Source organism: Amblyraja radiata, chromosome 4, assembly GCF_010909765.2.
Source record: "Amblyraja radiata isolate CabotCenter1 chromosome 4, sAmbRad1.1.pri, whole genome shotgun sequence".
Taxonomy (NCBI): Eukaryota; Metazoa; Chordata; class Chondrichthyes; order Rajiformes; family Rajidae; genus Amblyraja; species Amblyraja radiata.
Genome location: NC_045959.1, coordinates 16,953,759 through 16,967,008, shown reverse-complemented (window position 1 = coordinate 16,967,008; position 13,250 = coordinate 16,953,759). Strand labels below are relative to the sequence as shown.

At 43.3% G+C, this 13,250-nt stretch overlaps 1 protein-coding gene across 1 annotated transcript in view; it reads right to left on the bottom strand.

Moving 5' to 3' along the window:
• LOC116971858 (desmoplakin) overlaps positions 1 to 10,094 on the bottom strand; it is a 66,958-nt gene extending 56,864 nt beyond the window's left edge. The window contains exon 1 of the mRNA XM_033019016.1: positions 10,090 to 10,094. The gene's annotated coding sequence lies outside the window, so the exon portion shown is untranslated. The remainder of the gene's footprint in view (positions 1 to 10,089) is intronic.
• Between the last annotated feature and the right edge of the window lie 3,156 nt (positions 10,095 to 13,250).

Sequence of the window (13,250 nt, the reverse complement as noted above, 5' to 3'; positions counted from 1 at the left end):
ATGGAAATGTCTTTCGTATTATACTCTGATTTGTATTATAAAATCTTCAAAATTATAATTTGCCTTAATGCTCTAGTTAGACCAGCTTCATGGGTGGAGTCAGATTGAAGGTACTTGTTTCAGCCTTGCTGGCCCATCCAATCTCCAGTTACATGTAGAGGCATGCAAAGAATCTGCTGACACTTGACAGAAAAAGAATCTTGGTTTAAACCAGTGGGAAAGAAAGACAGAAATTTTCTTTGAAAATCAAAACATTTTTCAAAATTCGAATTTGAGTACTTCAGTACTAATAGTTTACGCTACATTAAGTAAGTTAATTATATCATCAATAGGATCTATTGATATTTCCACAACTTGCATTTATTTAGTGCATTTTAACACAGTAAAATGTCTCAACTGGTCCATAATTAAACTAAGTTTAACATTGCTAATAAGCAAATATTAAGGCAAACGAACAGAACATTGCCCATATTAGGGTATAATGGCATATTTTAGGAATGAGATAGTGAGGGTGGGGATTTCAGAGTTGAGGACCTTGGTATAGATGCCAAATATCACTTTGAGGTTAGAATTGAAGGAATACAGACATCCTCAAAAGCAATAGAGCTGAAGGAGGCAATGGAAACATTTGAAAGTAAGGACAATATTCTTAAAATTGAACCATTTTCATAAAAATGAGTAACAACTGTGGAGGAGAAAAGTGAACCCTGGTACAATTTAAACCACCAGGTCCAAAATTCAAGACTAATCTAAATGTTCAAAGGGTTAAATGAAGGAAAATAGTCAGGGACATTGTTGTGAGTTTCAGCGGCAAATGAGCTGAGATCAGCAAGGAGGCGACAACAGAGGCATTCACCACTTTAAAATATATTCACATTTACATAACTAAAATAATCCCATTGTGCCTGAGTAAATCCTTCTTGCCAAATTATCAGATGGGTTTGGATGCAAAAAGCTGTGAGATTATATTATTTTGTTCACACACTATGATATTAATAACATCGGTTAAAAGCTAAGTATTTGGTAGATGTTAAATTATTAAATTATTAGATGTGAACATAATTTATCTATAGTTTGGCTTGACCTTGACAATTTCGTTGTACATGGTTCATGTTACAATGACAATAAAGAAACTATTCTATTCTATTCTGATGCAGAAGAAAGGTATTTTTGACTTCCCAGACTGATTGTGGTAGGGGGAGAAAACTAGGATAGGTGGCGCACCGCCAGGCCCCAGGTAGTCAAGATGGGAGGGAATACATCAAAGTCCCTCACCCTGATAACAGGATCCCCCCAGGGTTGCGTCCTCAGCCCCCTTTTGTACTCCCTGTACACACATGACTGTGTGGCTAGGTTCACCTCCAACTCGATAATCAAGTTTGTTGATAAGACTGTGGTGGTGAGCCTGATCTCAGACAACGATGAGAAGGCCTACCGGAAGGAGGTGGCTGATCTGGCACTCTGGTGTCAGGACAACAGCCTCTTCTTGAACGTCAAAAAAACTAAGGCGCTGATTGTGGACTTTAGGAGGGCATATCATCCGAGGACGTACACACCATTGAGGTTAAATTGGGATACTGTGGATAGGGTGAGATGTTTTAAATACCTGGAAGTCCACATCTCTGAGGATATGACATGGACATCACACACTGCAGCACTCATGAGTAAGGCAAGGCAGCGCCTTTACCACCTCAGGCAATTGAGGAAATTCAGAGTGTCTCCGAGGATCCTCCAGTGCTTCTACTCAGCGGCTGTAGAAAGCATCTTGTCCGGAAATATTACAATCTGGTTTGGGAATTGCTCTGCCCAGGACAAGAAGGCTCTGCAGAGAGTAGTGCGTTCGGCCGAACGCACTATGGGAACTTCACTCGCCCCCCTGCAGGAACTATACATCAGGAGGTGCAACTCCAGAGCCAATAAGATCATGGGAGACCCCTTCCATCCCTGCAACGGACTGTTCCAGCTGCTACGGTCAGGCAAACGCCTCCATTGCCATGCTGTGAGAACGGAGAGGTTGAGAAGGAGTTTCTTCCCAGAGGCCATTAGGACTGTAAACTCCTATCTCACCAGGGACTAACTTTACTGTACCACTCTACTGCTTTCTTGTAAATTGCTGTTTTTATTTCCTTTTTCCTTCCGCCCACAATATGTAAAAGAATATGTGATACTGGTCCATTCTGTTTGTAGTTTGTTTGGTTGTTTGTTTTTTTGCACAAAGTACGTGAGCATTGCCACTTTTCATTTCACTGCACATCTCGTATGTGTGTGTGACGAATAAACTTGACATGATTTGCAGGGCCAAGCCTGGCAAGTGATATGTGGATATACAAGTGAGAATGGTTTTGACTGGCAGCTGGTTGGACAAAGGCCAAAGATGAAAAGACAAAAAGTGTGAGGTAAGGGAAGAGGTGTGAAACATGAAGCCAGAGGAAGGAAAATAGGTGAAAGAGGACGAAGGGGGGGGAGTGAGGGGAAAGGGAGAAATAGATCCACATCATATTTGATAGGGTGGTTGTAAGGGAAGTTTTTCCACTTGGAAGGAGTAGGCTGTGGCATCAAAAATGTGTCTAGAAATCGATTTTCGTGACCCACGTCACGGAACAACATGACATTTTCCGCAGATTTAGATGAAATATAATTGAGAAGGATGTCATAACTCGTCAATGCCAAAAGTTGCACATTAATTAATTAAACTAATTAGAAAATGAGATCGGGAAAGTAAGCGCCATCTAGTGGCCATTGCCCATATTACACCATGGGCAGCCCATTTCTCCTCAGCAATTTTGTGTACCTTCGATATTCCAGCATCTGCAGTTCCCTTTTGAACTCCATGTATATATACATAGGTCTGAAGAAGGGTTTCGGCCCGAAACGTCGCCTATTTCCTTCGCTCCATAGATGCTGCTGCACCCGCTGAGTTTCTCCAGCATTTTTGTGTACCTTCCATGTGTGTGTATATATATTATTTTTATAATATAATTATACTTACTTATATATGATTACAGTCATATTTACGTCATATATATGACTGTAATCATATATAAGTAAGTATAATTATATTATAAAAATAATATGAATATAATTGTGAGTTTTTTTTAATGACACTGTCGCAGTGGTCCTGCTCCTGAACCAGCCTAATTAATGGGTGAGGGCAGTTCTTGTGGGTTCCTCCCTTTACTGAACCCCACTGACTGCCAGTGGGCAGAGTGGGGGTCACCGCCATAGTGGGACTGGGGCAGTTCCAGGCTGGGGGACAGTCCTGCAAGGCATCTTCCAGTCGGTTTAATAGGAAGTGTGCGTACGGATGGATGTGTGTGTAGATGGTTGGGTGGACTGTCGCACTGTCATCCACCAGCACGCCATTATCATAAGTAATTCAATCATTGTTTAAATAATTTGACCAAATAAACAGTGAAACGATAGACATTAAAATAAAACTTTATATAATCATTTATTTCCCCAATTTATTTGTTTACATTACATCTGATCTTCATCTGAATATTCTTCATCAGATTCCAAGTCTTTTGATAAGTTTTGATGTCAATTGATGTTAGTTCAAGTTTAAGTGGAGGGTCAGGCAGAGGCTACAAAAAAAACCCCATCTCATAGTCATTGTCTGCATGGACTTCAATTCATAAAATTTCAACCTCTTCTTAATGTTAATGAGAATAACACTGTTACTACCATAGATAAATTAGTTCAAGTTCACATACACCAATTCATTTCTACATAAACATCAGCCTTTTCTGACCATTTCTCACTCCAATGGAAGCTTATAAAGTGCAATCAATATTCCTCAGTTTTTCTCCCGTTGTCGGGGCCTGGAAACGGCTGCTACAGACGACACTATGTACAGCCTTCCCTCCCCGCGGAGATAATCTAAACACACTCTGCGGCTCCCCGTTCGCGAATCGTCCACTTCCTAATTGAGACCGCGGCTTCACTATGTTAAGTACATAGGCCCCGCGATCGGAGCACTTTTTCCCGGTAAGTTATCGCAGGCAGCTCCGAGAATAGATGTTAAAGAAAACTTATTAGACTTCAACAAGCTGGCATTACAGAAAATGTTTAATTTACTTTGTTATGGATACACACAGTTTAGGCCCTCAACTTCATGAGTGAGTGTGAGTGAATGAATGTACAGTCTCCAAATCTCATTTTTTAACATTATAAAAGGGTGCAATTAAATTAATTAAAGTCCATACAGATTAATTTTCATAAATTCAGACTTTAGATCTTACCTTTCAGTTCCTGTTGATTCACAAAGTTTGACTGCAGCACCTCAGCAGGGACTTTGCTTTCAAGGCTTTGTTCCACTTCTATCCACTTAGCTGCACATTCTTCAGACGTCTTAATGCTTTTCTCACGAAATTCAATTACCCTGCTGCAGGTTGCCACGACATAGAAACATAGAAAATAGGTGTAGGAGTAGGCCATTCGGCCCTTTGAGCCTACACCGCCATTCAATATGATCATGGCTGATCATCCAACTCAGTATCCTGTACCTGCCTTCTCTCCATACCCCCTGATCCCTGTAGCCACAAGGGCCACATCTAACTCCCCCTTAAATATAGCCAATGAACTGGCCTCAACTACCTTCTGTGGCAGAGAATTCCAGAGATTCACCACTCTCTGTGTGAAAAATGTTTTCCTCATCTCGGTCCTAAAGGATTTCCCCCTTATCCTTAAACTGTGACCCCTTGTTCTGGACTTCCCCAACATCGGGAACAATCTTCCTGCATCTAGCCTGTCCAACCCCTTAAGAATTTTGTAAGTTTCTATAAGATCCCCCCTCAATCTTCTAAATTCTAGCGAGTATAAACCGAGTCTATCCAGTCTTTCTTCATATGAAAGTCCTGACATCCCAGGAATCAGTCTGGTGAACCTTCTCTGTACTCCCTCTATGGCAAGAATGTCTTTCCTCAGATTAGGAGACCAAAACTGTACGCAATACTCCAGGTGTGGTCTCACCAAGACCCTGTACAACTGCAGTAGAACCTCCCTGCTCCTATACTCAAATCCTTTTGCTATGAATGCTAACATACCATTCGCCTTCTTCACTGCCTGCTGCACCTTCATGCCTACTTTTAATGACTGGTGTACCATGACACGCAGGTCTCGTTGCATCTCCCCCTTTCCTAATCGGCCACCATTCAGATAATAGTCTACTTTCCTGTTTTTACCACCAAAGTGGATAACCTCTCATTTATCCACATTATACTGCATCTGCCATGCATTTGCCCATTCACCCAGCCTATCCAAGTCACTTTGCAGCCTCCTAGCATCCTCCACACAGGTGCCACTGCCCCCCAGCTTCGTGTCATCCGCAAACTTGGAGATGTTGCATTCAATTCCCTCGTCCAAATCATTAATATATATCGTAAATGGCTGGGGTCCCAGCACTGAGCCTTGCGGTACCCCACTAGTCACTGCCTGCCATTGTGAAAAGGACCCGTTTACTCCTACTCTTTGCTTCCTGTCTGCCAGCCAGTTCTCTATCCACATCAATACTGAACCCCCAATACCGTGTGCTTTAAGTTTGTATACTAATCTCAAGATTCAAGATTCAAGAAGTTTATTGCCACGTCAACAAGTTGATAGGAATGTGTCTTGGTTCGCTCTCAGACAGATACAATACAGTACAATACAACCACCACATACACCACAATGAATAATACAGACAATACCGTACGAAGGACAATATATACACATATGTGGGACCTTGTCGAAAGCCTTCTGAAAGTCCAGATATAACACATCCACTGGTTCTCCCTTATCCACTCTACTAGTTACATCCTCGAAAAATTCTATAAGATTCGTCAGACATGATTTACCTTTCATAAATCCATGCTGACTTTGTCCAATGATTTCACCACTTTCCAAATGTGCTGCTATCCCATCTTTAATAACTGATTTTAGCAGTTTCCCCACTACCGACGTTAGACTAACTGGTCTGTAATTCACCGTTTTCTCTCTCCCTCCCTTTTTAAAAAGTGGGGTTACATTAGCTACCCTCCAATCCTCAGGAGCTACTCCAGAATCTAAAGAGTTTTGAAAAATTATCACTAATGCATCCACTATTTCTGGGGCTACTTCCTTAAGTACTCTGGGATGCAGCCTATCTGGCCCTGGGGATTTATCGGCCTTTAATCCATTCAATTTACCTAACACCACTTCCCGGCTAACCTGGATTTCACTCAGTTCCTCCATCTCATTTGACCCCTGAGTCCCCTGCTATTTCCGGCAGATTATTTATGTCTTCCTTAGTGAGGACAGAACCAAAGTAGTTATTCAATTGGTCTGCCATGTCCTTGTTCCCCATGATCAATTCACCTGTTTCTGACTGCAAGGGACCTACATTTGTTTTAACTAATCTTTTTCTCTTCACATATCTATAAAAGCTTTTGCAGTCAGTTTTTATGTTCCCTGCCAGTTTTCTTTCATAATCTATTTTCCCTTTCCTAATTAAGCCCTTTGTCCTCCTCTGCTGGACTCTCCCAGTCCTCTGGTAGGCTGCTTTTTCTGGCTAATGTGTATGCTTCATCTTTTGTTTTGATACTATCCCTGATTTCTCTTGTTAGCCACGAATGCACTACCTTCCCTGATTTATTTTTTTGCCAAACTGGGATGAACAATTGTTGTAGTTCATCCATGCAGTCTTTAAATGCCATCCATTGCATATCCACCGTCAACCCATTAAGAATCAATTGCCAGTCTATCTTGGCCAATTCACGTCTCATACCCTCAAAGTTACCTTTCTTTAAGTTCAGGACCCTTGTTTCTGAATTAACAATGTCACTCTCCATCCTAATGAAGAACTCCACCATATTATGGTCACTCTTGCCCAAGGGGCCACGCACAACAAGACTGCTAACTAACCCTTTCTCATTCCTCTATACCCAATCTAGAAAGCTTGCTCTCTCGTTGGTTCCTCTACATGTTGGTTTAGAAAACTATCCCGCATACATTCCAAGAAATCCTATTCCTCAGCACCCTTGCCAATTTGATTCACCCAATCTATATGTAGATTGAAGTTACCCATTATAACTGTTTTACCTTTGTTGCACGCATTTCTAATTTCCTGTTTGATGCCATCCCCAACTCCACTACTACTGTTGGGTGGCCTGTACACAACTCCCACTAGCGTTGGGAACAACAAAGAACCTTCATCGAAATCTCCAGTAAAACAGGCATCAGTAGACTACTCTCAGCCATGATGTGTGCTTCCTGCCTAGCTAGCCTGAAACAAAGCGCGTGATTGGCCAACTGGCGTCCGACTCAATGTCAAACGTGCTTTGATTGGACTACAAATACTCGAAAATTTTCAGTTTTTTCTCTAATTTAACAAATATGTGCAAGTTTTGATCTTGACGAGTTTCAGGGATGATTTATGTAAATGAGACATTACACACGTGTAACTTCAAGATCGTCTTTAATATACATTCAGTCTTAACAACATATTAGTAGTCACTGGCTCCAGCCTGCTACTGAACTGCGTAGCGGGAGAAGTGGGTGTTAGGATAAATGATACAGTGAGGCGGGATTAGTGATGCTAAGATATATATGATTGGTTGCATTCATAAACCAATCTACATCCTTCCCCTTAGAAGATTGAGTATGGTGGGTATCCGTGCCATTAAAGTTAAACAAAATCACCATATCTAACAGGCGGTTTACTGACACGGCCCGAACGCATACGGACCAAACCCTCCCCCCCCTCATCGGAAAGATTAGAGGCCGGCGACAGGACCGGAGGCGAGAAGGACGTGGAGGGGGCTGGAGGCGGCAGAGTGGATACACAAACAGGAGGGGTGAATCTGCGGTTAGTAACAGCCGCGCCACGCAGAGGAGAACAGAACATGCGAGGGGTGGGGGACGTGCAGGGGCTGGTAACTGGATCTGCAGCAGACGGCAGGAACAGAAGTGGTGGAGCGTAGGGACCAGCTGGCGGCGGACGGGGTTCCTGCACAGTCAACAGATGTTAACGACTTCTGCGGTAAACTGTCCCTTCATAGTCCACAAGGTAAGATCGAGGCGCGTCAGCTGTGCCAACCACGGTGGCCAGGCGGGAACATCCACTCGCAGTTTGTAGACGAACAACCTGTCCCGGCAGCAGAGGCATGAGGGGTTTGCATGAGCTGTCGTGTGACCGTTTCTGAATATCGTGCTTCTCCTGAATGCGCGTTTGGATGGAGGCAGGCTCCAGCACACGAGGTATCAGCTTGTGCTGCGCAATAGGAATCAGTGGTCGTGTCGTTCTGGACATAAGCCGCTGGGCTGGTGATCCCAGGGTTGCATCTCTGGCTATATTCCTGAGGTTCAGCAGATCAAGGTAAACGTCCGAATTCGCCAGGCGCGCTTGCTCCATCAGTTGTTTAGCGCTCCTGACAGGCTGCTCAGCAAGTCCGTTACTCTGCGGGTACTCAGGGCTGCTGAGTACGTGGTCGAAGTTCCATCGGTTGGCAAAGAGCTTAAACTCGTGGCTGGTAAACTGTCTACCGTTGTCGGTCTGCAGACGGACAGGTGAACCGAATGTGGAAAAGTGTTTCCGCAGCTTGCGGATGACCATTTCAGACGTGAGGGAGGTCAGGAGGTCTACTTCAAACCAGTTTGAGAACGTGTCTGCAAGGACGAGGTAGTGCTTACCGTGCCACTCGAAAATGTCAGCTGTCACCGAAGTCCAGGGCAGGGCTGGTGCAGGTTGTTGCAGTAGGGGCTGCCTCTGCTGGTGGGGTGCGAGACTGTTGCAAATGGGGCAAGACGAGACACGGTCTCGTATGTATTTGGCCATCCCCAGCCAGTAGAATCGGCTCTGTGCGTGGGCGAGTGTAGCATCGACTCCCGGGTGACCGCTGTGTGCCTCACAGTAGCATTTGTCGTACAACGATGAAGGGATCACGACTTTGTGGCCCTTGACTATAACGCCGTCCTGTATGATCAGTTCGTCGCGGACTAGAAAGAACGGCTGTGTCTCTGCTGAAGCGCTAGCGCGCTTGTCTGGCCAACCCCCTTTAATCACTGATGACAGTCTTTGGAAAGTGGGGTCGGCGGCAGTATGTTCGGCTAGGCACTGTAGTTGTTTAGTGGGAACGAAGTCAACGCCGAGTACTAGGTCTTCCCGTTCATAGGGGTAGCGGTCACAGGACGCTCGAGGTGCACGGGAGAGGGTGTCGGCAACGTGCATGTCAGTACCTTTTTTATAAACGAGGGTGAAGTCAAAACGTTGGAGCTGCATCATCATGCGTTGCAGTCGAGCAGGTGCGGCGTGGATGGGTCTGTTCAGGATCGTCACCAGTGGCTGGTGGTCCGTTTGGACCGTGAAAGTGTTCCCAAAGACAAAGTCCTTGAACTTAGAGCAGGCGAAAACGACAGCGAGCAGCCCTTTCTCGATCTGCGCGTAGCGTTATTCCGTGTCGGTCATGGTACGGGAGGCATAGGAAACAGGAAGCAGGGTACCATCGGCAGAAGGCTGTAGGCAGGCTGCACCAAGCCCGAATCGCGAGGCTTCACAGGTGACAGTTACAGGGCGTTTCAAATCGAAAAATGTCAGAGTTGGAGCACTGGTCAGCTTGGACTTTAAAGCATCGAAAGCCTGTTGGTGCTGCGGGAACCAGGACCAAACGGTGTCCTTTCTAGTCAGTTGTCGCAGGGGCGAGCTCAATTCGCTGAGGTTTGGTATGAATTTACCAAGATAGTTCACAATACCCAGGAAGCGCTGCAGGCCGAGCACGTCGGTGGGGGCCTGCATCTCAGTGACGGCAGCAGCTTTCTGTGGGTCGGGCTTGAGTCCGGCGGGAGTGAATACATGACCAACGTATGTGACCTCGGAGACCCGGAACTTGCACTTATTGGGGTTGAGCTTGAGGTTGATCTGGCGAGCCCGCTCAAGGACGCACCATAGGTTTTGGTCGTGCTCTATCGCGTCTTTGCCGTAGACTTTTAATATTTTTACACAATATGTGAACATTTCATGTAGTTCCGAGAGTTGGGTCACGAAACTGCACAAAAAAGCTCCTCGGCCCACAGCCTAGAGGTCAAATCTTAGTGCAAAATGTTCATAGATTTATACTGATGATCCCTGGGGATTACTCGGGTGGGTGTGTGTGTTCAGGCAGAAATATTGAAGCATCAGCACTTCTCATCCTAACACCCATTCAGATTCTGAAAGACTCCTTTCACCACCCAATCCACCAAAGATCGTAGAGCGGAGCTCTAAGATCTTTGCTATCCACTCCTTCCCACTTCAGAACAGAACACCTGCCCCACCCTTACAGAAACACGAAAACTGCTGTTTTGAATCTACTTTTGGGTTAATTTGTTGGGATAGCTACATTGAGGCAACATGTATGCATTTTACACCAACACAGCTTTTATCAGTTGACATTAGTTTGACTTGGAAATAATTCTTGCAAGTCAGCTTAATGTGCTTACTGCAAATATCGTCTGCCGAACATTGAGGAAAATAATCAAAAGTATTTAAATGGTTAAATTTCCAGTGTTGCTGATTACCCACCCTTGGGTATTTAATTTCAAGTGTCAGGTGTGTTTAGTTGACATACTGTAAGTACTGGCAATAGAACAATTATTATTTATAATTTGTTGCAGCTTAGCAGGCCTGTAAATAAAAAAAAACAACACACAAATATACAACAATTAATACAATTAATAGTAAATAATATTAGGTAACCATAATAGTGCAAAAACAAAGTCTGTGGTGCAAATTGATGTCTGTGCACTACTGAACGTATAGCAAATATATCAAAGATACAGAATTCTGCGTGTTGATTTAGTGAAGTGATAAGGTTAGGAATGTAGAACCACACCTCAAAAGTAACCCAGCCCAGAATTGGATGAAATCCAACAGAAAGCCGATCCTTGCATCCATTTCCAGTTTTGCAGTCAATTCTTCTTGCAGAAATTATGTATGAAAGTAGCTATCTTCATATCCATTTAAAAGGAGGCAGAATTTTAAATTATTAAAAATAATTGCATTGAAAAGAATGTAAGGGGATGTCACTAAAACATTAGTCCTAAACTTGCTGTTCACTGACAATTTCCTAACAATACATTGGTGTTGAAGTCCAACAACGGAGCACCAAATTTGTCTTACACTTGCACTGGAGAATCTGCCTGCAAACCCTGTGTGTCCATTAATTTGAATGAAGTGAAATATATAGGAAAGTTCAAAGGCATGTGTTAACTAATTGACATGATTTTGAATTAAGAATTGGACAGTCATTTAAAATTTGTTTTTAGGTTTTTGGTTGCTTTTAAAAGGCAGTGATATTCTTCGCCTTTGACGGGCTTAATAGCTAACAGCTTTCTTCACCTGTTCTGCGGGCAGGATTTATTCACACCACTTTGACTGGAACTGCAACATAATGGAGTAATTACAATATTATGCAGATTAGTAGCTTGTCTGGCCATTTAAAAAGTTGAAATTTTACGACCGAGTCCACATTAGCATCTCAATTTAAATAACACTGCTTTTGTTAATTATTGCAAAAGGGAAATGTTAATTTGTAACACGAGTGTGCCATTCTCCTTTTTTTGTATTTGGTGGTGAGATCATCTTGTATCAATTTGATAGGAGTAAATCATCTCAATGCCGGAGCAAATTTTTAAATACTTGAATCCAGAGGTCGGTTTTTAAGACTATCACGAATTGGAGGAGGAAAAAATGTTAACGCAAAGCTTTGAGAGGAAGTTCCAGAGTTTCAAGCCCACAGCACCTGGAATTGTAGTCACCTATGCTGAGCAGTTACATTTGGGTGCAGAAGAGATTAAAACTGAAGAAGTAGGCATTCTGGACAAAATGTGGCAGTCTTCAAAGTTGTGCCTTAAACACAACAAGGTTGGTGTTTAAGGCACAGAGCATGGGTTCTAGATAGAAGGCAGCAACTTGGGGAAGTCCAGGACAAGGGGTCACAGCTTAAGGATAAGGGGGAAATCCTTTAAAACCGAGATGAGAAGAACTTTTTTCACACAGAGAGTGGTGAATCTCTGGAACTCCCTGCCACAGAGGGTAGTCGAGGCCAGTTCATTGGCTATATTTAAGAGGGAGTTAGATGTGGCCCTTGTGGCTAAGGGGATCAGAGGGTATGGAGAGAAGGCAGGTACGGGATACTGAGTTGGATGATCAGCCATGATCATATTGAATGGCGGTGCAGGCTCGAAGGGCCGAAAGGCCTACTCCTGCACCTAATTTCTATGTTTCTATGTTTTCCCAATGGTTTAGTTTATTATTGTCATGTGTACTGACGTACAACTCAATAGTATGAACATTGAATTCTCCAAATTAGTTGACTACCAAAATCCCCACCCACTTCTTCCCCCACTCCTGTGCTCAACCTGGACTTGCAACCTATTTCTCCCCTTCCACCTACATTTCTTCTTCTAGCTTCACAATTTGCAACTCTTCAAGTCTTTTGTTTCATACCTTCTGTCTTTTCATCCCTGGTCTTTGTCCAACCATCTGCTTATCAACCCCCCCACACCCTCACACATATCTGCCAATTATGTTCTTCCCAACAGCCCCCCCACCCTCTCTCCCCCCACCACCACCACCACAATCCGTGCGAAGAAGGGTCCAGACCCAAAATGTCACCAATCCATATTCTCCAGAGATGCTGCCTGACCTGCTGAGTTACTCCAGTATTTTCTGGCATTTGCTAAATGTTTAGTTTCTGTTTGCCAGGCCAGTGCTCACTGCATTAAAAAAAAAAAAAAAAAAGTACAGACATAGGCTATGTCAATTTAATTGCATTGTAAACATAAACCATGAGTTGTGTAATGTTAGTTGATCAGGGCATGTTTTTTATCTCCGTTTTGACAGATGAATGAACATGCTATTCTTGAGAAGGCTGTGAGTAAAATAAATGAAATGGGTATCAGTGGTCAGTAGAACAGTAGAAAGAAAACATATCTCTACGATACAGGATTTATATAATTGATTTTTTTTTTTCACTCTAATGTATATGGACTGTATTAGATTGCAATGTCTAGCATACATACACAATAATAAAGCACTGCAGCTCAATCTGTCCACATGTCATGTTTCTTATGAATGATCTGTGCAACGTAATCTACCAGAGCATAACTGTATCTTCAACTGCGACCTTTAGATAGGAATATACCTTTGTACTGGTTTACTGGAAATGGTGAGGGCAGAAATAGGCAGGCTTGTTGGACCCTGAAGAACGTGAGCAAAAGGCAATAATATCAAACCATATTTAGCAATAGCACCAGAT